We start from the raw sequence: 26684 nt of genomic DNA, 5'->3' as shown, positions 1-26684 counted from the left end.
TCCAACTGTGAAATATGTGCTTAAACACACAGATTTTGGCAACTTATGAGCCAAATAGCCTAGTGTAAGTGGTACTTTCTTGTAGGATGCAGATATATCATCTTGTCTTGATGTATCATCTTATTCCTGTTTTCTCTTCTTGACCCATTGAGATCAAATGGTAGAAACTGCAATGTATGTCATGGTATTCTGTCACCAATACTCTGAATATCCTTGTTTTAAAAAATGTTTATACTTAATCTTTTGTTAACTGTATTTGTAAGAAGTGTGGTTAGTATGTGTTCATATGAGATCAAGGAGTATGTTATAGCTTCTGTCCATTATAGATGAAAATTAAGACTGTTCTAGCAGTTGCCTTGTACTATGTACAGTTAGCGATGGTGTTTACAACTCCTTAGAATTATTTCTTGTAGGTTCGCCACCTTAGAAGCATTTATCACCCAATCTCCCCTCCTCTTTTCATGCAATTTTATTCAAAATGGGAGGTGTTCTCCTATTGTTTCTCTCTTAACCAATATTTTTGAAATTACATACCCTTTTTAAAGTTGTATGCATGAAGTTTAGTTATTTAGGTATACTGCTGCTTTTAACTTTCTATTTTCATTCTTCTCTAAAATTTAATGAGAGATCATTGAACTGACACATGCTATGCTATCACTGATAAAACATGAAGGGATTTGTTCAAATTAAGATTTACAACTCTGCATATTAAAGACTCTGTTATTTATATTAAATATTTCTGCAATGTAATTCTGAAATTTAATGGGGAATCGACACTGTATGATTTCAATACACACTGTCTTTTCTGTATGCTAGAGCACGTATGGTAACTTTTTTTTAACCAGAGTACAGAGAAAACTTTTGTAGATTTGTTCAAAGAGAGATTGCATTAGAAGATTACAGAATAACACCTGGCACTCTAGCTGTTTTCATATCCTCAAGGTTACATAAGGTTATTCTCTGTTTGGCAGACACAGATCGAGAGGACAGGCTAGTTTAAAGATTGACACGAAAACATGTTCTTTAGTCACTATTTTCTAAGGCAGATGCTGACCATATGTTACCAGAAAGCAGACTGCAATCAGCCTCCCATAAACTAGGGTGTGGTTTTCTTTAAAAGAATGAGAATTTTGATTTGCAAGAGAAATAAACTGGAAATGTAACTGTTTAGAGATCCTTTTTGTTATTAGGAATGATGTTTCATTGTTTGCTTTTAGGATTATTTCTGCTTTCTCAGAGTAGTTTTGTATGAACATTACTATCCTGATGGTAAGCTACTTTACAGTCCGAGGAAGTAAAAAAGTGCAGTCAAGGGAAATATAAATCCACAAGTTTTTACTAGAGGCAGTATTAGAGCTCACATATGTTAATGTAACTCGCTCAGGCTTACCACGTACCTAAGGTCTGTCTTCCTTCATACCTCCAATTGTCAATTCAGTTTCAAGCTGTTTTTTCTTGAAATTCCCCCAAATCCTTGACATGGAAAATATTCCATAGTTTTAATTTTGGTTTTGCTTTTTTTCTCTGTGCAATGCTACTTCATATTTGATATCAGAGAAAATAATCTGCATGTGTGTGTATTGGCTCTCAGCTGTGATATGATGTGATGTAGTAGCCTCATCAGTACTGAATGGGCTTAAATACTTGTTATGGTTTTGTGATTTTTTGTTGTCGGTATTCCACATCATTACATCATGTAAGGTACGGGCAGTTCAAGAGTTAATTCCCCGGTTACTGCAAACTACCCTTTTTGGTGTGGCCCTCTGAGGGGAAGGGGAGGAGGTGCACTCCCCAGGGGTCTTTGCGTGAGGGGGGGTGGTGAAGCCACGTGGGAGACGCGGGGTCTGTTCTTCCCAGCCCGGCGGAGAAAGCACGTGGTCCTCCTGCAGTTTACTGTGTAAGATTTTCAGCCTGTAAACCCTCTATCATAATTCTACTAGCCTCATTTTGATATATTTAGTAAAATTAGTTGTTCCTTCTCAGATCGGTGCCGCTGTTTTTGTGTTAAATCCGTCTACGGGTCCCCCTCTTCCCAGGTTGCGGCTCCGCGGCTTCTCTGCCGCTTTAGCCGCCGGACCGCCCGGGGGCTGGCTCTTATCGCCGGCAATTTTTTTTTTCTTTCCTTCCTCTTCTCTCGTTTTTTTTTTCTTTCGGGCCTGTCCCCCTTGTCACGGACACAGACCCTTAGACAATACCGTGACAATACTTTTATAACAGAAGTGAAAAATTTGAAATAAATGACTGTTCTAGTAATGCTATTTTCCATCAAGGGCTGCTCTTGCAAATATTTCCAATATAAGTTTTTCTAACATGAGTAAAAAGGCAAAATTTTCATCATATGCTCTCATACATCAGGACCAGCTATCACTCTGGTCTGTAATAAAATGGGAGAGATTACTTTTGAAACTGCCTCAACATTTGATTTTTTTTCCTTTTACTATTAAAAAGTGCACCAAACCCCAAATTTCACCAGTAATAATTAAATACAAATGTCCTTCTTTCCTGTATCAAGACTATGTGGACATTTATCCCCAGTTATGGAAGAAGAGTAATGAGAGACCACAGACAATGCTCTAGGCAAATAAAGATCTTTGCAACTTCAGGACTACTTGTCAGAGAAATGCATGAACAGACAAGTGTGGGCTAACAGACTGCATGAAATGAAGAAGTGCATGGGAAATATCCACAGAGATTCTGTGGAATAGGTTTCAATCCCAAACCACAAGCAAACTACTCTAGAAAAGGTGCTAAGTTTCCAGACTGGAATAAAATATTGCCAGTATGGCTCCTTAAAACTCAAGCATTGTTTTACTCCCTGGAGATGAAGCATAACAGTAGCCTTATTTTACAGGTTCAGTTAGGAAAAGATAGCCTGAGTGGTGCTGGGATTTTTTAGATGTTGAAGTAGTTAATAGTGGTCCCAACAGATACCTAAGTGGTTGGATTATCCTCAGCTGTCTCTGACTGGCTACCAAAGCATCCTAACTATTTCCCTCCCTCTAGACCTGTGACATGCCTCCAACTATTTAATCTGCAGTTGAGGAGTAACTGTGGCAATGATCTATTTCATGCCAGCGCTAGTGAAATTTACCCCTAGGTATTCTGGTTTATTTCTATGGCATATGTAAGGGTTTCATGGAGATCAATGGATGCTACTAATATATATATATGCAAAAAATATTTACAAGATTTACAAATGAAGACTAAGCAAATACTGTTTGTAAAATTTCACATAACATGGGTTTTGCAGCTCCAGAATTGTAGTATATAGAGATGAAGAATTGCTCTCTTTCTCCCATACAGCCTCTGGAAGCACTACAGTACTGTCCTTGTGTTTCCATACAGACGTGAGAGTACAGGAATACTCTCTTGAGGGAGAGTTGTAGATTGTGCTCAGGAGTATGTGACACTGTCCATGTAAAGCTTCATGGGCACAAACAACTTCTTTTCTGTAGTGTTTTCCATGACCTGTTAATTTGTTTCTGAAAACTAGCACAAAGACTATTAGGGAGGAACATGAGGTACTTTGTCACATGTAGTGTTTACTCCTGAGCACAAGCTTTTCTTGGCCCACAGATTTCAAGCCCTGAGCTATGGTTCCTGTTGTTGAGTGGTGTACTAACACTGCGCAGTTGCAAATGTGGAATGAAATATGCTGAACAATGCAATGATTTATGTGGCAAAGCTCAGGGTTCGTCTGCTTTGGATAGATTTCTAGCATACCCAGTCAGTCAGGAATCTTAACAATAGTTTTCATAATCTTCAGTGGATTTCTAGCTAAACCATCCAGATTCTACAGATTAATACAAAGTATTAGTAAATTGGGAATATAGAAGAATTTAGAGCTTTGTACCAAAGCCTATGTCAAAAAGACTTTTATTCTCCCCTTCTCGCTTTGATCACTCGTTAGTATGTATTGAAAATAAGATGAACTGTTATATAAGCATTACAGGAATGACTCTGTGTGTGTGAAAATGGATGAGACAGATGAGTGCTTCTTGACTTGATATGAGCAGTTCGCGTGGTGTAAAATCACCTTCAGGAGATCTGAAAGATAATGAGATGTTAGGAATTCTGCTGGAAGCTTGGAAAAATGTGCCAGAGACTATTTTTATTCTTAAAACTCAGAATGAGTACAACGGATGAATGAAAGAAATTGTATGTAGTGGAGAAATATTTTAGTTGGCTACTGTCAACCTGTAGTTCAGTGAAATGCACACATGACAGCATCTGAAACAAGACAACTAAAGCTGTCAGCTGCTGGTGATTGAGGTTATCAGTGGGTCATTCAACTTCAATTTCCCCTCTCAGAAATGCTTGTGAATAATGTTAGTTACTTTGGTATATCTTCAAATTTTCAGCAAAAATATGTGCACAGATGACTCTTTCTTTCCACTTCTACAAATTCTGTTGTGTCAGTGTGAACAGAACAGATGTGTTTGGAGGCACACTGAGGTCAACAGATAGAATCCAAGAAGGAAAAAGGCTGAAGGTTAATTTGGTAAAACAATTGCAGTTATTTCAGGTTCCTCACTGACATTTTCCAATTTGTTAATGTTACCTATGATGCGTTTTATAAATGAGGGAACATTTTTTTTTCTTTTTTCTTTTGTTTCAGAAAGTCCAAAGTAACTTTGAACAGATATCTGAAAAAAATAAGTGGATCAGAGGAACTCTTTTCACTGTTTTGTCATAAAGACTTCTTATTTACAGCTGCTGAAGTGCAATGATTTAAGCTCAGTATTTGAAACCACAATGTAGCTTCATTATTTGCTTTTTCAAGTCTAGTTCCTTTCAATTTGGAACCATTGTACTTGCTTCTGGGAAGCAGGGAAAGCACTTAAGTTGTTGTCAGCATAGCTGTCAGCAGTATTTACACACTGATTAAGTAGGCAGATTTTTCTGTCATGATGGTACTTTCGTAGCTGAAGAGCCAGAATTAAAAGTTGTCCTTCCACTTCTTAGATGTACACAGTCCAACTTCTAGTGATTGAACTACCTGATTGATATTCTCATAAAGCTAAAACCACAACCAGAAAAACAACTGCACCCAAATAGGAGCTCTTTATAAAAGCGATCTTTTTCTATAATAATATTATATTGATTCCTATGTAATGATCTAACATTTTTTTCCTTTTTTATTCTTGTATCAAAGAAATAAAATTCATGTATAAATCAAAATGAACCAAAGCTGAAACTCAGCCACAGGCATGAAGTTACCTCAGTGCAGGGGAGATTTTGTTGCCGCCTCTTACTGGAATAAATTTATTACTGTGGAAATGACTGTAAAATGGTATTGTCAAGACTTGGTGAAATGTTCTTTTTTCTACATCAAGCAATGTGTTACTTGCAGAAAAGTTTCGTAAACCCTTCGCTACAGACCTGAAAAAAACCTGAACAAATGTTACGTGAAATCTTTAAAGACTGCTAACTCTTCAGTGAAAGAAATCATAATTGAAATTAAAATAAACAAATAAATATAAGGAGTCCAAGAAAGTGTCATGGTTTTCTGTCCTTCCATGTAAATCATCAGACTCCTCAAAACTCTCTGAAAAGTGGGGACTGGCTTATTATTTAAGAAGTAAAATAATGATTCTCAGATAATGAAGTAATTGAGGCCTAAGAAATACAGCATATTTATCACTAAACTATTTCCTGGATTCTGCAAGTACTAAGGCATCTTTCTTAGAGAACAACCAATAAGACTGGACACCTATAAAGCAGAAACAGAGGATGAACACTATAAACTCATAGTTCTTAATCTTACCATAACTCCTTATAGAACCTAGTACTATCGGTAGTGTCATCCAAGTTTCTTAGTTCCACGTACAACTTTGCTGCCAGTCAGTCTTTCTTACACCCAGCCTAGGGAGAAGAGGACATTTTCTTGAAAACCCAGCACATACATATGAAAATATAAATTGGATTCTTTAGAAGATGTACTTCCTGCCCTCAGGAAAGATTGCTATAAATTGTAATAAATAATTTAGAGTAAATGACCTAATGCTCCACGCTGAAAGTTGGTGGAAATTTCAAAGGAATGGTCTACAGCATTTAGGGCAATTGACTAAAAAAAACCCCACGTGTTAATGAGCAAAAGATAATAAGATAAAAAGTGTGGATGTTCTCCACAATTCTAGGTATAGGTGTTCATATTTGCGTATTATTACAGTTTTCCCTGTAAATTCTGTAACATTGCATTACTGACCACAATCCATCAGATGCAGACTGTTCTATGCATACTAGTCACTGAATTGGAAGATAAACTTCTAGCTGGACAGAAATGGGATAGCCTTGATGTCTCTTCAGACTGTTTTGTGTGCCTCTGTGTGAAATAACTTGGAATTTATTCTTTCAAAAGTTTGAAAAAAATAAGTTTAAATATTTCTGAAAAGGTTTTGTAACTGAAGAGTGCTGTGAAATGTTGCAACAGAGTACTTTCAGATGCTCAGTAAAGAATTTATTAGATTTTAAAGTAGAGTCCAGTTAGTATTTGCTGAGTTGCTGTGTAAAGAATACTTTAGGCCACTGGTTTATTCCATTCTGATGAACTGCTTCCATCTCTCTAGTGTAGTAACACGGCTTTGCTTGTTCTGATCTAGCTGCAAGGACTGATAAGAGAAATTAAGTTGATGATGAAAAGTGAATGGAAAAAAGCAGATTGTGAAATCAAATGACTGATTTAACATATTTTCTTTTCCCCTTTAACAAAATTATTATTTCCCAAAAGGAATGGAGAAATGACTGAATGTATATACTGTTCAGAGGCACAGTCAAGAAATACTCCTTGACTTCTTGATTCCTAGCAGCCATATGATTAGTCTTTTTATTTTAATTAAGACATGCAGAACTGTTTCATTAGTATGATGGGGGATGATTAAAGTTAAGAAAGAATAGGTCCTTTTTCTTCTCTGCAAATGCTCTATGGATTGTTCCATTTATTTAAATTGGCTTCTCCTCACACGTGATGAAGTAGGAAATGAAAAACAGAAAGTCTTGTTCATCTCTCAGATTGGTTCCTTAATTTTAGTATCTCAAGGGAAAGGAGAAAAGTTATGTTAGTGAAGAGACCAGAAATACAGAAATGGTAAGAATAAAGCCTGTGGATTATTTCATCAGTGAATGCAGGACAGCTTCACTATCACAGAACAAGTAGGATTAGTTGAATGGTTTGGCAGCTTCATGGCCTTGCATTTGCCTATCTGTTGGATCTTGGGGAAATTTCATGCTCCCAAGGAAGGCGCACCAAGAAAGGTACTTTCAACGCCTCATTAGAGTGATTGTTAGGTAGAGGAGTGATTCAGATGGTTGCAGGTGCCTTTCAATGCAATTTGAATTCAAATGGTCAGATCTGGTTCATTTCTACAAGGTGACCACATCAAACACACAAGTATTTTATTTTAGCAAAAGAATCATTGTTGTCCCAGTGGAAAGCTGAAACTGCCATTTTCCCCTGCAAATTTTAAATTTTGGAGTTTCTGAACTTTATCTTGAATTTTATCTCTACAAAGTTCTAACTAGTTCTCCAGACTGTTGTTAAAAATAAGCTCATAAGCTGAATAATGTAACAAAAATATTTACTTGAACCAATAATTTTTTTTATCTGATTGTTGCTGTTATTTCATTAGGATGTGAGCATTGTTAACTGTTGCCTGTAGAGAACTGAGTGTTTGTATTATGAACTTAGAATATATTGCCAAACATAGTAGTACAGTGTTAGTGACTTCAGGTCAGAATCTGTCTCCTTTTTTTGGCTCCAGAATGAAGAAAAACTATTACATGACATGTTTTATGTTTCATTACATGTGTGCATGCAGTAGTACACTGTTCTGAGTCTGGTATGAAAAGTTTGTACATGTGAGAGCCAATTCAGAGTGAAGAACTCTCCATGCTTTCATCAGTGCCTGTGAGCACAGTAATGAAATTCTTGAAGTCCTTTTTCTAATTAATTTTTTTAACACATAATTCATTTTCCATAAATGATTTGTCTACTAAAAAGTATACATGCATCCTGTATACTATTTTTTTTCCACAGCTCTATATGAGAATAGAAATCTTATGCATATAAATGTGATCATTGTTCAGAATTTGATGAGGTAATGACAAGGCCTAATGTTCTTTACTTTCTGTATGGTGACATAATTTAGAGGAAGGAACAGCTTTTAGTAGAACTGGACTTAATTTTATTAATTAGGAGTATATTGTCAGGATAGACAATACGTGGGAGAATTGATCTGAATCTGTGCAAAAATAATGATGGTAAAACCCAGCTAAGGAGCTGGAAATGGAGACAGTGGAATAAAAGGAGCAAAACTACACATAAATTTGTCTTTATTGACTTATAAAGAAAGTATTAGAAATGTCAGTAGGCAAACATTCTGCCTTTGTTTTAAGAAGCTTATAAAACCAGGAACTGTTCTGGTAGTTATCACTCTGCAGCAGCTACAGAGTGTAATTTAATTTCTCAGACAAATAATGAATTTGACCTTAGAATTGCCACGTATTTTATACCTGTTAAGGTATTAAGAGCCTGTGGTTCCTTAAGGGTGATGTGTAGGCTTAATCAAGGCTTAATCTATCATTTTTCTCTGTCTGCTGAATGTGTTCTACTGTGGCTTCCTCAACCTTGACTGCGCAGGAGAGAATTTCCAAATTCTCTGTCTGTTGTCCTTATTTGTCATCAGAAGAAAAGAAAACATGAGTAAAAACAGGATTAATGAAGGATTTGGGTCTTCCTGAAGTCTGATGGCAGCAGTCTCATACTTGAGACCAAGCTGTTTGGAAGCAGTACCTACCTAACCAGAACTTCTGGCTGTACATCTCTCAGAGGCACTCCTGGATGATCATGGCAGCTCCTTCTTTCTGTCTCTGAAATTTTGATTGTAACCTCTGAGGGACTGGGAAGGAGTTTCTGTTTGTTGGAATATCTTCATTACACCCTGCTATTTGGTTTGTGGCTTACGGTACAGATGGATACAGTATGGAGTAATTGGAAAAGATAGTTTTCCATGCTGCCACATTAAATTGGCTCTGCATACAAGACAGCACTTTGGGAAAAAAAAATATCCCTATTCTTCTTCTGCAGTAACTAATGTGATTTCACTGCTGTGCAGGAGGGCATATGGTTTATCCTTGGATACAAAAGCAGTTAATTTTGACAGTTGCTTCACTGCACATCTCTAAGTAGGTTTTTCCTAAATAAAATGCAGTAAGTTCCTTTAAAACTGCTTTGAGTACATTTTCCCATCTCTTCTAAATACGAAGCATGGCGATACCCACAATTTCAATATTCAGAATTGCAATTTTGATGTGGATTTCTCAAACATTACTGGAATAACATATCTTATCCATCACTTTTAAAATTAGATGCTGCAAATATCAAAGCATCTGCTGAGTTTTTCTTGAATATCCATAGACTTGGTGTTGGAGTTATTTATAGATTTATTTTATAAATAGTCTTCAGAAACTGTGTTGCTTATTGGATTGAAGTCTGAATTTTGAAATAAATCCTATTCCCTTCTGAATATTATTTTTGGATATATATGTTTTTTTTTCAGTGTGGAAACTAGGAAAACTGCCTGTTTTTTACATCACGCTTAAAAAGATTTTCTCTGTGAGATCAGTTGGTAAAATAGTTTCAGTAATTGTCTGATAATAGCGAAATGCAGGAATATTATTTTCTCTGTCAACACATATAGCAGTAGAACAGTGCTTGAAGCAAATCTCAGATGGGTGATATGAATTAACCCATTTTTATGTATACTTGCAGAGAAGTTTAAGTTAGATGCTTGTGACTTTCTAACTATTTTCATCTAGATCCGCAACTTGGTCATCCCAAATGACCAAGAATTATATGGAAAAAGTGTATGCTCAATCCTTTCATAAGTAAATTAGATGTTATTCCTATATTTCTGTATTAGTAAACTACTAAAATTTGCTGCACTGTTTTAAAGTGAAACGTGGGAGCACGCATGTAGTATAAATTTTATGCTCCAAGATCAAGGTTTTAAAAAGATATTCTGATACTGAAGGAGGCAGATATGACCACATTGGTTAATTTAAACATAGAGTTATTAATTTAGTAGGTTAGCCTGTAAATTCAAATTTCTTTTTTTCAAGTGGAATTAATGTAGTATTGTTTAACTTTGTTGGTATGATAAACCCACTTAGATTTTCAAAATTATACATCATCTAAATGTCACTGCTTTTTCACTGGTGATATTAGTTAAGAGGCTTATTAGATGAGTAGATATACTAATCTTAAGAGCAGAATGAAGACTCACTGGTCTATAGGAAAAGGACACTTTAAAGAAGAAGTCTCATATCTAAGATATAGTGTGGCAAGTGGAGAGAGTGCCACTGATTTTAATAGTGTGGCTCCTCATTTGCAGACCATACCTACAAAGCAGAGTGTAAGAATGCAAGATGTGTCTGCTAATGGGATCTCCTAATTAAATATAAACACTTCTGGCCTTTAAGAATTAACTCCGCTGACATTATTGCAGTGCTTGACCTTTTCTTTTTGAAATTGCGTCTGGTAGAACACCAGCTCCCAAGATTTTTTTCTCTTTTTAGAGAAGAAAGAAGTGTTATGTAGCAGGAATTTTAATTACTTGTCATGTTTGCTTTGAAGTTTAAGAAATAAGGTGATTGATTTTCTAGACTGACAGCCATATTAGTGTGTTGTGTTAATTTTTTTACAACTGTATTTTCTTGTGTCTTTCGGTATTCTTTATTTTACATGAATTTTGATAGATAGTGTCCTTGAACTAAATTCACAATTTGTAAATTTAATGTTACCAGAGCTAGGACATGGCTTTCTAGTTGTAACATTTTATATGATAGCTGTGCAGGTCAGTGCCCTGTTAAATAAAAATGCTAGATAAGAAAAACTACCATAATACCTAATAGTAGCCTGACAAAATTCCATTAGAGCTGAAAGCCAATATGACCTTCTGGAATGCTCATTATAGAAATACAAAGCCTCCTGTGAAACTTAATTTCTATCAGAGGAAAGCTGATGGAGTTATGAAATACTTTTTCAGAAATTTACATCACAGTCTGAACAAAATGCTTTCATGTTCAAGGCTGAACAGTAACTGTTAGAGGTACTGCATTTTAGACAGTAAAGGAAAATGCATTCACAAGGTCAGAGGGCTGCTGAACGTCTGTGTGGGGCAAGCCATAGTGAGCTTACATGTATTTTTAAGATTTTATAGAGAGAAAAACACTACCGTTAGTTCTGAGACTACCAGGACTGTTTTTCGGAGTCCTGAGGACTGACGTTTGCTAACAGTTTTGGAAAACTGCATCTGTCTGATCTCTGATCTTTTCTTCTTTAGCTATCATTAACTGATGAAAGAAGGGAACACAAAGTCCAGTGAGAAAATGAAGGGAAATTGGCAACTCCACTGTTTTCGAAACATAGTTTATTTCAAGGATGAAGAACTGTGAATTGGAATAAGCAGCAGTCATGCTCCATTTTTCAGTGTTTAGGTCTACAAATACTGTTGTCCTTTCCTGGAATTGTGGAAACCTGTAACAGCTTTAGCACATGTCATAGGAATATCACAACAAGCCTGTAGATTTCCAATCACATACCGTTTACATTGTGAGCATCACCTAGAGATTTTGTTTTACTCCAGACTGGCAGATTTCACTGACCTTTTCACTTCATTGATGTTTTTCCTTACTAAATTCTTTCTTCAGGAGAAAAAGCAGTAGCAAAACAAGTCACTGATTCCAGGCTTGGGTTGGTTGGTTTGTTTTTCAACATGCCTTCCTGGTTACTACTTTTTTTTTTAAGCCCCTCAAATGTTTTTTGGTGTGTTCCTCACTGCACATCAGACATTAAAGAATACTACAACATTTTTCAGCCCTGTATATTTCAATATACAGTGATATATTTTATTTATTAGAAATGGCTACACAAATGAAAAGAACTTCCACGTACTACACTGTGTTCCAAATTACACTTTCATTACTTAATGAAGTTAAACATGCTGTATCTGGCACAGAAATTATTCATTTGTAAGCTAAACCAGTTAATGTATTCAAGATCAATGTTTTCCTTCTGGATGTAGGATTTTGATTTTGTATCTGTGAGTAGTAAATTATGTGTAAATTCATGTATTTAGATTACTTGCAAAATGTGTCCTCTGTGAGAGTTTATAAGTTAGCTTATGTTAAAAAACAGAGGAAAAAAACAAATTTTCTCTTACCTTAGCAAAGGTTAGCAGTCCATTTCAGGCCTGGAGGAAGTGAGTTAGAACTGGTACAGCAAGACACTTCAGAAAAGTTACATCTACCTCTAAAAAATCTGTGAGAAAAATGTGATTTATCTTAAGCATTTTTCCAAGTACCCTTTCTTTTCCACATCTATCTTATTTTTTAAAATTACTTTGACTTCTACCACAGAATTCATGAGATAGTTATGAACAGTTGTGAAAGCTTGCATTTAAAATAGTTTCATAAATGTTTTGATAAAATTATGACAATTAGTAAAGAAAAAGGAACTTAAACTTTTTACAGGGATTATCACATGCAACATCAATTGAACATAAGTTCAAATAGAGAAAGTTCTTTAAAATACCTAATTCCAACATTTGACAAGTTTGGTCATTTGCAGGGAATCCAGTCTTATTTATAAGACCAAAGTTCTAAAGCTCTATAAGCAGAACAGGAAGCATTTAAAACAGTGTAAAATTTCATGTGAATGTAGGTTTTCCTACAAATGAAACAATAACATAGTAATAAACAAATGGAGTTAACTTTTAAGTTTGTTGTTCCTAAACCAAAAAAGTAAAACACCTGTGAGCTCATTGCTATCACTCCTTACGCTATTTTTATATCATTTTTGCTCAAAAGTAAACTGTAATCTAAAAATCTGTAATTTTGCTGGATTAATTTCATTTCCATTCCAAGAACTGCCTCTTCTACTGTAGAAAATATTCACTCAACATATTTTAAGAATACTAGCAACACAAAGTATATTGTGAGCAATACAGGAATCAACTTTAAACGTGAGTAATACAGAAGGGAAAAAAGATTATGCTTTTAATGTGTGTTTCTACTAAAAAACTAATCAAGTTTAGCCAATTTGTATCCCATGAATACCTTCTTTCCTTACTGGGTTCCTTAATAGTCTGTATTCTGCTCACTGAAAAAAGTTCCTTTCAACTTTTGCGTTAGTTTGTATAGTAATGACCAGTGAGAATTTCTGCCTACAGTTGTAAATCATTTTAATAGGTTTGAGACACAAAACACAAGGCAGTGAACTTTGAACCACAAAGTTTCATGTAACTTTTTTTCTGAATTGGTAATTTTTCCTTCTTTTGTAAGATTTTCCTTATTTTTTAACTTTAGATTTGTTTACTAGAAGATCTGCACAAAAATAATGGAGTTGTTTCTTTCCTATTTCTCTCTCTCTCTCTCTTTTTTTTTTTTTTTTCTCTCAAGGAGGCTTTGGGCCATGTTTCTCCATGTTCTGGGCACCCCAGGCCCAAACACAGTGCTCTAGATGGGGTCTCACAAGGGCAGAGGAGGAAAATTACCTCCCTCTTCCTGCTGGCCACCCCTCTTTTGATGCAGTCCAGAATACAGTTGTCATTCTGAGCTGGAAATGCACACTGCTGGGTCATGTCCAGTCTTCCATCCACAAGATCCCCAAAGTCTTTCTCCTCAGGACCGCTCTCAAGGAGATCTGCCAGTATGCAGACTTATCTGGGATTGTCCTGACCCAAGTGCAACACTTTGCACTTTGCCTTGAACCTCATTAGGTTCATGTGGTCCTACTTTTCAAGCCTGACCAGGCTCTACTGAATGACATCACTTCCTTCTGTTGAATCAACTGCACCACTCAGCTTGGTGTCATCAGCAAACTTGCTGAGGGTGCACTCGATCCCATCATCTCTGTCATTGATAAAGATGTTGAAGAGCACTGGTCCCAAGATGGACAGCTGGGGGATACCACTCATGACTGGCCTCCATCTAGGCTTAGAGTCTGTGACCATAACCCTATGGCTGCAACCATCCAGGTAATTTCTTACCCACTGAACAGTCCAGCCTTTAAATCCGTATCTTTCCAGTTTAGGGATAAGGCTGTGGTGTGGGGCCATGTCCAAGCCTTGCAGAAGTCCACGTAGATGATGTCAGTTGCTCTTCCTTTATCCACTGAAGCTGTCACTCCATCACAAAAGGCCACCAGATTGGTCAGGCATAGCCTACCGTTGGAGAAGCCTTGCTGGCTGTCTTGAATCATCTCCTCATCTCACATGTGCCCTAACACAGCCTCCAGGAGAGTCTGTTCCATGACCTTCCCAGGCACAGGGTTGAGTGTGTACCTGTAGTGTACATCATCTTTCTTTCTTCCTTCCTTTCTTAAAAATGGAAGTACTGTTTCCCTTTTTCCAGTCACCTGGGACTTCACATGACAGTCATACATTTTAAAATATGATGGAGAGTGTCTTGGTGACCACATCAGCCTGGTCACTTAGTCATCACGATCTTGTGGTCACGTAGTGATCAGGATCCTGGGCTGCATGTAATGCACGTACACCTTCAGTTTCATGCAGCTGTTTTGGACATCCTCTTCTCCTACAGTATCAGGGATTTTGTCCCTTGGTTCTTGCCAAAGGTTCGGGGGCATGAGAGGTGTAAGAAGCTTAACTGCCAGTGAACACTGAAGCAAAGAACTCGTTGAGTACTTCAGTCTTCTCCATGCCTGTTGCAGCCAGCCCGTTCTTTTTACCCTCAGAAGAAAGAGAGAAAATAAGTTAAGCACAGGCTGCCCAGAAAGGTTGTGCAGTCTCCTTCTCTGGAGATATTCAAAACCTGTCTGGATGTTTTCCTGTGCAACCTACTGTAAGGAACCTGCTTTAGCAGGAGTGTGGGACTGCGTGATCTCCAGAGGTCCCTGCCAGCCCCAATGAGGCTGTGATTCTGTGAACATGAAGAAGAGTGCATTCAGCATGATTTCATTAGCACCAGCTGTCTATGAATGTAATTTAGCAGGATCTACTAGCATACAGAATTGTACTAATCTGCTGATATTGCTCAGTGAAGCACTTGTCTACACACCCACACTCACTGCAGTGGCTGGCACCATGGGCTTGCAGGCCCTTGTAAAGTGAAGTCCCACTGCAGTTGCAGGCACTTCAGTTTATTCACGCTGATCTGTCCAGATGCCAGTGCTCTAATTCCAGTTGCTGGCAGTCAGACCTCTGCCCATACATGTGAGCTGAGAATAGGCCCCTCGCACCCAGGGAGAAGTTAGAAAGAAATTAATAAGACAAGACAGACTGCAGTGATCAGGTGGATGGCATGGCCAGGCAAGGGTACCAAATAGCAAGCAATTTACAAGCAGTCAGCCCTTTTAATTGACTTATTCCTCTGTTTTCCCAACCTCCTTGAACCACCAAGATCTCTCCCTGCTCTCACCTTTGATTGTTCCCCTAGGCATCTCATAAAAAGTCTTGTAGAATCCCAGAGTTCTCTTTCCCAGTATCCTGTAATGTCTCCCGTACCCTTAGGCAGTCAGAACAGATTCTACACTCCTGATGTGTTTGTGCTCGGACACTGGCACAAAGCTGTCATGCATTTCTGAGACAGCCTAGGAGGGGCCTGATGGGGTGTTGCTTGTTGGTGATTTAGGTCCCACCTACCTGCCTTTTTTTGTCTTTTTGGCTCTGGCTTCATCTTTGCTTGTGTAGATGGGCTTAGGATGGGTTGATGGCTCTTTTAAAGGGCCTGGGAGTAGATCTGCAGTAGGTATTATATGGGCTCTCCCTCCTGCCAGTGTCATTCCATGATCATTTGTGGGTATGCAAATGAAATTTCATCAGGTAACAGAACAAGCAGAATGATGGTGTCTTGATTTTTTAACAGACAATAAAAGTTATAGTATTACTTTCTGCTTATTATGTGCTTTGTTTTGGAGATATTGATTGAAGTAAAATAAATGTGATCTGCACATTCTAAACATCATTTATACTGTGAATTCTGAGGTTATTCTGTCAGAGGAATATTTAGAGCATAATTCTGATGATACAGAATTAGTTATTGGCCAAAGTGAAAAAAGTAAGACTTTGCATCTTCATAATTAAGGAAGACTTGGGTTTTAGATTACATGAGAACCAGCCTGAAAATCACTCATAACTTAATTATCTTCAACTCACTTATTTCTTCACTCTCTGGCATTCTGGAGTCAAATTGAGGACAGTATATAATAGTGCTTGAGAAATTATAGTCTCCAAGGCCTGGAGGACACCCAACGCAGCAGATGTGAGGCAGTCAGTGCATCAGCAGTGCAAGAATCATTGCACTTGCTAGTATCCTCGTGGGCTGCTCTGACATAAGCAGTTCTTTGGTGAGTGTTTTAACTGCTTTGTTACTGCAAAATCATGTGTGGTGACAGTGATGTGGTTTGAGTCTCACTACACATACAGAGAGAGCTGAGGGTTTGTTTTTAAGGACCATTTAAAGTTTCTTATTTGAAAAAGAAAAATGAAAGAGCTGATAGTGATTATATAATTCACTGAATAGATTTTATTACAAAGCAGGTAATAGTAATTAGTGAGTAATTTCCAGTTAGTAAGACTCTTCAGAACTTCAATTCACTTCACACTGTATCTCAGGATAAAACCAAAAATTTAGGCAAGTACTCCTGTGAGCGCAAATGAAACTCTGACTTTGGTCTCTCTGTTGGCAGATCTTAAACAGAGTGCTATACATGACCCACTAGTTACCAACAGTATTGCCCGTGTCTTTCTATCTCATTCTAATTTGTCCAGAAATCTCACCTTCGAGGAGATTTTCGGTATAATTTTGATGTTTTTCTTTGGACAAATTGGCATTTTCTACTGAAAGCAATGCAGCCAATAATTCCAGCCAGTCCTGCCCATTCCTTTTAGGCAGACTTTCACTCAGGTTAAAAGAAAAGACAAAAGAAAACTACTGTGCTTTGGTAAGCATATTCACATTATAAACTGCAAGGAGGAAAAAGTAGAGTAAGGTGTTAAGGTGAAGAAGAAATAATGGATCCCAGGAAGAGATGCCTGATGTGTAGGTACCACGTTGACGTTCTGCTTCTCAGCTTCCCTGCATATCCCTGGAATACCAACCCAACATAATTTTGGGTGAAAAATGAGGAGGAAGGGAACATTCAGTCAGAGAGAAGCAGGAAAAAGAAACAACATAGAGGAAAGCTTCACTGCAATTGGTCTTCTTTTTTTACTGACATGGAAAAGAACAAAATGTAACTTATTAATTTGATATTTTTAGTACTAGGCATATGAAAATCCATTGAAGTAAGAAATAAATATGATATTTTCCCTGCCTCTGTTCAATTATTATTCTTTTTAATGTTCAGGGTTACATTTTGCTCAAAACCTAATCATATTTTAGCATGCACATGTGCCCAAATAATTTATTCTTTCCTTGAGGATTTTCTTGACTTTAGATTTGTTTACTAGAAGATCTGCACAAAAATAATGGAGTTGTTTCTTTCCTATTTCTCTCTCTCTCTCTTTTTTTTTTTTTTTTTTTTTGTTGTTGTTGTTGTTGTTTGTTTTTTCTCTCGAGGAGGCTTTGGGCCATGTTTCTCCCTGTTGTGGGCCATCTGTGTTGAAAATGTGTCCAGAATTGAAGGTTACCTCATTGTCACCAGGAAACAGGAAATAAGTTTGAGAAACATCTGTTTTTCACCTTGGATGATTTTGTTAACTTGGATGCAACATTTTGCAGCTGTTTTTCATTCCACAAACTTTGGTAAGTTTTGCTTTCTCCTTTATTTTCCTGCAGAATGGTAACAGATAGTTACAAAATTGAAACACACATCATTTCACATTTTCTAGAGTCATATTTTCTGAATTGAGGGATAAAAGGAGCACATATACTGAAAAACACAACAGCTTAGTGTGGGACTATTTTTATATTTTTTTAAGAGAATTTCAAATATATTTACTACAATTGTGTCTCTATATAATAGCAGTCACTTGCCTAAAATATTCATAGGGAAAAATACGGAGCATATAATTCTGTATCCTCTAATTGTTTTGAAACAACTCTAACCCATATACAGCATAAGAAAATCTGTAGTTATGAAATTCTGTGAGAAAGACTTGATAAGAAGAATTTTCAGTAATGCAAGTAAGATAATACTTGTAAATTTTCTGGGTAAAAGTTGAATATATATGAATGTGAGATGGATAAACGTGAATGCACTTCTGTATTTATAATTTTTTATGGAGGAGGAAAGTTCATTTATATTCTGTCTTCATTATTGCATCCATAGGAATACATATGAATGTTCATGATTGGAAAACCATGGTGCATGTCCGTGTATACATTCACATCCGCTGGAATTGTGTACTATGCTGTATTTGTTCCTACAGTCTATATACAAACGTGACCTTTGATCAACTACTTTTGGATAATGTAATAGATTGAAAGATCTTGTACAGTAATAATTGTTTAGCTGTTCCCATGATTTGCCTTGCAAACTCTAAGCAATAGTACAGATTTTCTAGAGGTGCAACATATTGTCTTGCAGCAATAGCATTGCATAATAAGCTCATGTTATGCATGAATGAGTGAAAAAAAAAAGGAAAGAACAGCTCTGTCTCTAGCAGGGCTGGAGGAAACCTCAGGGTAGGGCAGATCAACACTTAGGAAATAGTTTTTACATCAACGCACAGGTTTTACTTCTTTTTTCCTATTCTCTCCCCCATCCCACTGGCTATGTAGAGCTGAGCCGCCTGCTGGGTTAAACCACAACAGTCTGTGTTCTTCCAAAAGGAACAAGCATCATGCTTCTGCTGCACACTAGTACAGTATATCTGTTTAATTGCTTCAAGGCATAGATTAAGTGAAAATATATCTTGGTTTTGAACATTTATTTTTCTCAATAAACCATGAGTCTTTCTCTGATTGCATTGTATATGCATTCCAAATTGAACTTAGTACACAAGGGGTTTACCAGTATAAACATTTTTGTATAAAATTTTTCATGTATCTACTGAATCATATACAAAACAGACAAAATATTAATTAATTTGTTCATTTATTTGCATGGTTAAGTTATTCTGTATGTGCAAATGATGTTATTTAAAGTTTTCTAAATATGGGAAGACAATTCTGAAATTGCAACAGAGTGTAAGCTCTCTAAAGAGGGCTCCCATCAGCTTTTTGCAAAATGTAAAACAAATTGAAGTAGGCAAGGTTTTTGCTACAAAGGAAAATCCTAATTCCTTGATGTGCATTCAATTCAGGATGACAGCTGAGAAGAGCTACATTGGCTCAGTGGCACAATAGGTTTCTGTAGTGCCCAGAATCTGCGCTGCACAGCACTGACAGTGGGTGAGGGTGGTCCCACTCTGCTCTGTGCTATGCGGCTTCACCTCCTGCCCTGGGAGCAGATCTGCCTACCACAGTATAAGAACATAAAACTATTTGTAAGTGTCCGAAGGACAGCTACGAAGATGGTGAAGGGTCTGTGGGAGAAGATGTGTGAAGAGCAGCTGCGGTCCCTTGGAGAGGAGCTGAAGGGAGGCCTCATGGCGGCTGCAGATCCTCACAGGGAGTGGGAGCGGAGGGCAGCGCTGAGCACTGCTCTCTGGTGACAGCGACAGGGCCTGAGGGAACGGCATGGAGCTGTGTCAGGGGAGGGGCAGGTGGGGGTTAGGGAAAGGTTCTGCACCAGAGGGTGGTGGGCATGGAACAGGCTGCCCAGGGCACTGGGCATGGCCCCAAGCTACCGGAGTTCAAGGTGTGTTTGGACACTGCTCTCAGACACAGGGTTTGAATTTTGGGTGGTGCTGTGCAGAGCCAGAAGTTGGACTCAATGATCCTTGTGGGTCCCTTCCAACTCAGGATATTCTATGGTTCTGTGAATCCATAAGGGTTGTATTTATTTTAAGTTCACTTATGATTAAGTGTTTTGTTAATATAGTTATTTAAACTGTAAGGATTTGAAAGCATGTAGTCAGGAAGCAAGAAATTGCCAACCTCCACAGTGTTCTGCAGGCAGTGATTTTGATCAGTATTATGGAGGACTATCAATGTTTTCTTCCCAGACTGTGGGAAGCAAGGGAAACCTGCAGGCATATGTGAGCTACATGGAAAGCAAACAAATCCTTCAAAAGCCAGGTACCCACCAAGAAGTGTTCCATTTTTTGACTGAACTGCTGTGTCAGTTTGAAGGACGTATTGATTCAGGCACTTTCTCTTGAAAAGTGAGGGTTCTTCTTGAAGGTTCAGGTTGCCCAGACTCATGGCACTTCACATTTTTGTGTTTTGTGTCTCTTCGCTGAAAGTGTTGTTCCAGACCGAAGTTTTGGATTTACAAAGAAGAGGTATGTGAACCTAGGACTTATCATTGGTACTTGGTATATGTGTTTTTACTTACACTTCAAAATATAGCTAAATTTTACTGAGTTGCAGGCAAGCTTGGGGAATTATCAGAGTAAACAGAACAGTATTTAGAACAACTGCTGTTTTTCTGGCAATGTGTGTGTATGTCCTGGAAATTACAGTTTTTAACTTGCAGATGGAGCTTGTCCATATACTGCAAACTTCTTTGTATCAAGCATTACTGAACTTTCAGTTTAATTCTTCATGACCAGTTTCCATTTATTCTTGGCAAACATGTCATAGCCTATGTGACCTTCTAAATCACTAAATCTGGCTGTGACTTTTAAAGAAAAATCCTTCACAAAAAAAATCTAGGAGCATTTCATTCTGACTGATACACATCATTTCAGTGTATTTGCTCCTATTCAGCATATATATAGATATTGCCTTGCACTTTAACTAAATTGTAATGTAAAAAATCTTTTTCATTTAAAAGACAAACTGAGTTCTTTCAGATATTAAATCTCTCACATAGCTATTGAGGATCATCTGTCTTATTTCATCGTAGACATGGATTTAAGCAAGGGAAGATTTCCCAGGATTTACTGGGAAAAAAATTATATTTTAAAAAAAGTGTTAAAAGTCCATGTAAAGATAATTATATATAGCTGTATATTTTTTCTATGTACAGTGTTGCCTTTATTCTCTCAGAAATTAGCTTCCTTCAAAGTGTTTGATTATAATTGGAACTACTACCAGTTTACTACATTCACTAAACTCTTAACTTTTTATTTATGGAGATTCTTTGCATCTTGGTGTCACTCTGGAAGCTTGCACTGTAATTAAAAATGTAATAAAATTTATTTTTGGAGAATACTGGTGTAGAAAATATTTGTATTTGAAATGACTGACATTTAATTATGCTGTTCATATTTTTCACATAATGTGTCAAACTTGCCCTGCTGCATTTGAGAAAAAGAAAAAAACATGTAGATGAAGGACTTGTTTCACTTTCTACTTGACCAAACTATGAATACTGAGGGTTGGTATTACCTGGACTTATGCTATATTAAATGTACATGAAGCCATAACATCTTCCTTCATAACGAATTACCAGCAGAATTAGCTGTAGTCTGAGCTGGACTGAGAAGACATGAAAATAATGACATGGCTCTCAGTGAATTAATTAACCTGTGAATAAACAACACTACAGCTGTAGAGATAAATATTATCTTAACATTCATATGAATTTAATATTTGTGACAAGTATGCACTGGAGAATTTAGATACAGTGACTACTGAACAAAATCACTATACAAGAGTTCAATTTTATGCAATATTATTGCAATTATAAATTGACTATTACCTTTATTATGTAATGTTATTACATTGTACTTTGCATTGTAAGTTACAACAACAACAAAAAACAATGACAAAACATGAATGTGTAAAAATCTGAACTGCAGAAGCAGTAGCAGATAATATGTATATTTTTCTGATTATGGTGAAAAAACAGTAGTGTGGAATATTTTAAATGAGAATCGGGTAGCTTAGGCTGGGAAATAGGCTTCATATTGACCTCCAAGTCTGCAGTGAAAATAAAAGAGGATCTGCTTTGCAGAGAGGACTGAAAGAGGGGAAGTTAGAACAATATAATCAGCTAATGCTAAATCACAGTGTTACTGAAGTACGATGTATGATTATGAGGAATAAAGGTACAAAAATCTAATCGTGTGTTTCTCAGAAAACTGAAAATCAGATTGTGCTAAAGAGACTCAGGAAATTTGCTGATAGACCACTAGTGCTAGCTATCAGCCTTGGGAATGCTGCCAAGAATATGTGAGTTAAGCGCGGTTTTCAAACTGTATTTGCCAGCCAAATTGAAGTGGCTTTTCCAGAGAACATTGTAAAGTAAACCTCACAGATTTATCTGTCAAATTGATATTTGACCAAATCCAGAAAGTGGAAATCAAGTGTCCATTCCAGAATATCTTAAGCCAAATCTCTTCTATGGAAATTAAAGTGATTCTTACTATTATTGTGAAGAGAAGTCTTGGTTGGTTTTCGTGTGAGTTACTTTAGTTAAGGATTTGATTGCTGAGTTTATAAGAAACTGAAAAAGGAAATTGTTTTCATTGCTCAAGCTGAATGGGAAATTCTATATCCAATTTTGTGTTTTCTTCAACATTTTCTTCCTCATTCTTGCACAGAAATCAGCAATATCTAACTGTGATACCAGAATATCTCAAAAAGAAGCAGCTGATTACAGCTCCAAGAAAGATACATCAAAAAGTTTAAAAGAATTTCATTAAAAAGCTGAGATTCTTGTCCTAAACTGCTTACCAGTTGATGAGTTGGAAGGGACCCACAAGGACCACGAAGCCCAACTCCTGGCTCCACACTGCACTACCCAAAATCCAAACTATATTTTTGAGAATGGTGTCCAGATGCTCCCTGAATTCTGGCAGCTCGGGGCCATGACCACTGGTCAGCCTGTTCCATGCCCACTGCCCTTGGTGCATCACCTAGTTTCTCTCGGTCAACTAAGTGGGTAAAAAAACCCACAACTTTATAATTTAATTAGTTAAATAGATCTTTCCCCTTGATGACCATGACCGATAATTTAGTTTTTCAGTATCGCTCAGAATAACCTTCTCCATAATTTTACAAGGCACTGAAGTGAGGCTGACAGACTTGTGACTCAGTGACATATTAACTTTAATTCTTTTTCAGCAAAGACCTTGAATGTAAACAAAAATTGTAGGAATGTGAGTGTGCTTATAGTTGTACTGGTATAGTGATGAACAGCTGTCTTCTTGTGATTTTATTTGCTTTTCAAGTCTAGCTTTCATATTGATTCTTTTAAGATGAAATTAAAGTGAATAAATGACAAAGTAGAAGTATGTGAATCCAGCCCTGAAAGCTCTGAAGAACCTGTAGCATGAGCCTCTTTATCTCACAGTTGAACAATTTGTCCAGAAGAATGATATGAGGAACAGTATCTTATCCTCTTAATTTGAAGTTTATCTCAGATTTTAGAAATTTTCATCCTACTTATTCTAAAATTGAAAAATAAAACAGGTAGGTGAAATTCTAATATCTCTTCTCCAAGTATTTATTAATTCAGTCAGATAAATTAATGCTAGTAGTTGCTAGTATTAATAGTTTTATTAGCAATCATCAGGATGCTACGCAGTAATTCTAAAATAGCAAGATAATGCCTTCTATATAATTAAATTTATTTTGGAAAGGCATATCACACGCTATCATTTCCTGTAAGAACAGTTTTTTACAATGCTCTTTCAACTGTTCTTTTTATGCATGAATTTCATGTAGGCAACATTTCTTGCCTAATCTCCGGTGTACATTCTTATTACTGCTTCAAGGAATGCAGCTTCATTGTTGGCTACCTTCAATGTTTGTTTGATAGAGCAATATCTCTCTGGATGGCATTACATTTAATTCTACTTCTGACATGTTATATTCCTGCTAATTTCCTTGTGATGCCTTAATGAAGTTTTGCATAATGATAACATGACATAAACTTGCACATTTAAAAGTTTCTTTTCTCAGGATCAGTTTGTCACTGATCAGATGCTGACTTCCTTGGGGACAATGCAAAGGTATTCTGACTCTGTGTTAGTTTGGAAACTCAAGGGAAACTCAAGGAGTTTGTGTTACTGTAGAAGATACAGCTATACCATTTCAAAGGTGCAATATCTACATCTTTCCAGCCTTGTTGATCTGGAGATCTATTTTTCCTTTCCTATTTTTTTTTTTAAATTTAAAGAAGTAAAAAACACTGCTAGATTTAATGTAGACAAAATGGTTACAACAGATTAGTGCATGCTCCTAACGTTAAATAAATAAGACGGTTGTCATTCATAAGAACTACTTCCCTCTCCTCTGAAACTCCTCTGCTAAGAGAAGATAGTAGTGAGTTAGGCATAAATGGAAAGAAGAAAATTAGATCAAAGTAAAGGGCATAAAAAGAAAGATAAAGCAAAGGCTTATGCAATAGGAGGTGAGCTTGAAGTTCACCCTTAACTTTAGGTGAAGCCCTATGTTCTTGCTTGATTAAATTTCATTGTTTTACATTTTTAGGGGAGCTGCAAAGCATATGTTTTGAAGAAGGATGAATTTGAAGAAGTCTCTTATCCCTGTTGTAAATCCAGGAAGGCACTCTAATCATTGCTGTGCATTCTGCAGATTATTTCACCTATATGTCATGAGGGAGATAGAAGTCAAATCTATTCTCAAGCGCTTGCAGAGACCTGTACCTACGTCAGTGTAATGCTTGTCCTCTAACGGTAATGAGATAATTGCAGAATCAAGCAAGAGATTGGAAAGTTTGTTGTAGACTGTTGTTGGAGACTTTCCACTCATGCTTCTAAAGACTCTAAATTATCATCTATGTAAGGACTAGTTTATCTTTTCTGTAACTCTGTAACTTGACTTTATGTTTAGAAACACTCCAACTGTCTAAGAAAATGTGGCTATAATCTTTTACGCTCAGCTTATTGGTTTTGCCACTGTTTACTAAATAAAATTAAGAAAGCTCTTTAAATAATTAGTAAAGAGAACCTGCATGGAAGTCCTGTAAAGTTAGAGCATGCTGAATATTCAAATAAAAATGAAAATAAAATCAGTAAAAAGAAAAATAAAATACAAATAAAAAAAGGTAAAAAAACAACCTTCATCTAATAGTGCTTCATTTCTTGGATGTTTAAGATGGAAAGGTCCAGGACAAGTGTGTAGGCAATCGAGTAGCTTTTGGAGCAAGATTTTATCTGAATTCTAACACATGGAAGTTCTCAGAGGCTAGCTCAGGCTTTTGTTCTGAGCTTCTGTTAACAGAAAGTAGGTAGCATTTTATTTTTTCCCTCCACTAATGATAGAGGTTTAGTAAGCTATTTCTTAGAGATTTACAGTCCTTTCCCTCCTTCCACCCCGCTTTTTTTGGTCAACGTCAGTAATGTAAAGACTCCCAGACAGTAGTTAGAATGTAATCTGGGATAATAAAACGATCTCTCAATTTTAATAAATAAAATTTATGTAAATAGACTTGAACAAAATGTCTTAGCTAACTGTAAAGATTTTGAAATCATTACACTGAGGGACCTTTGTTTAGTCTTGTTATTTCAGTCTATAGTTCCACAGGGCATGCAATTACTGAGGTGCTCTGTCCATCCATTTTGTTGAAGCACCTGTTTTTTGTCTAGAAAGCAGATGACATACAGCATTTGAAATGAAAATGACAAGTGGAAAATGAACAGGCAGTGAAATGTTTGTTGCAGCTGCTTGTTTGTTGTCTATATAAATGAAATTTGCCAACTTCTGTTCATCTCTATATAAAATTGCATTTGTAATTCTCCTAAGAGACTACAAAGATTTTCATTTGCTGCTCACATAAGTATAGTAATGCCTTAGGTTATTCTTGTAGTAATAGAATAAAATAAAATAAAAACATAAAAGATGAGTTCAGAGATCCCGATAACTTTTCCAAGACACTGTGACACACTGCTGTTCATTCCCTAATGTTCTGTATAGGTCAATCACTTTATATTATCTGTGCATATTTTCCCTTGCTCATGATAATGAGAAATGTTTTTGAGTAGTCTAGACCATAAAATTAAAGAACTAATGACTTGCAAATTAGCTTATGAAAGACAACTCAAAAGCTGTTTTATACCTAGTTGCTATGGAGACATCATAAGTATTAGATATTAGGCAAGTCCTGCTGTAATCAAGAAACTCATAATGTGCCAGATGGCTTGAATAACCATGACGATTATTCTAGATCAAGATTTTCTTTAAATTACTATCCTGACGTGCTGTTGAGGACTGATATGCTTCAAAAGTAAGTATCTTTCTTTAGCCACAATTTCTGTGTGTGAACTACTTACTTTACATTTGAAGACCTTTCCTAGTAACTATTATTATAAAACCTAGCATTCTGGGTTCCAATTCTTACCTGGATCACTGGCAGTACCACAGAACACATGCTTAGTAATAGTTAACTGAAACCAAATCAGATTGGCTTGAGGTCTGTTTGAGAACTGCAAGGTTATTATATCATAAAATTATAAATTGTTTATACATGACACGCTCTACCCCTTAAAGGAAAAGTATGTCCCATTCCACCCTTATATGTTTCTTCTGTTGCATCTATCTGTCACCCAGTCCAAAATCTCTGCTTGAAGTCTTCATTCCCCTTTTCACCTCTTCCTACCTCCTGCTTAGGATATCTCTGTATGTACTGAGTGTTTTGAAAACTTATGCTATTTAACCTAGGTTCTTAAATGTACATGCACGATAAATGTTTGTGCATACTG

General features: G+C 36.6%; 1 long non-coding RNA gene across 1 annotated transcript; it reads left to right on the top strand.

The window, feature by feature from the left end:
* Positions 1860 to 25015, top strand: LOC110390349. The gene is made up of 3 exons (XR_002433710.1): positions 1860 to 1897; positions 17584 to 17766; positions 24454 to 25015. It is a non-coding gene; the product is annotated as an uncharacterized LOC110390349 (long non-coding RNA).

This window comes from Numida meleagris, chromosome Z (genome assembly GCF_002078875.1).
Source record: "Numida meleagris isolate 19003 breed g44 Domestic line chromosome Z, NumMel1.0, whole genome shotgun sequence".
Lineage (NCBI taxonomy): Eukaryota > Metazoa > Chordata > Aves > Galliformes > Numididae > Numida > Numida meleagris.
This window is presented reverse-complemented; position numbering and strand designations above follow the sequence as displayed.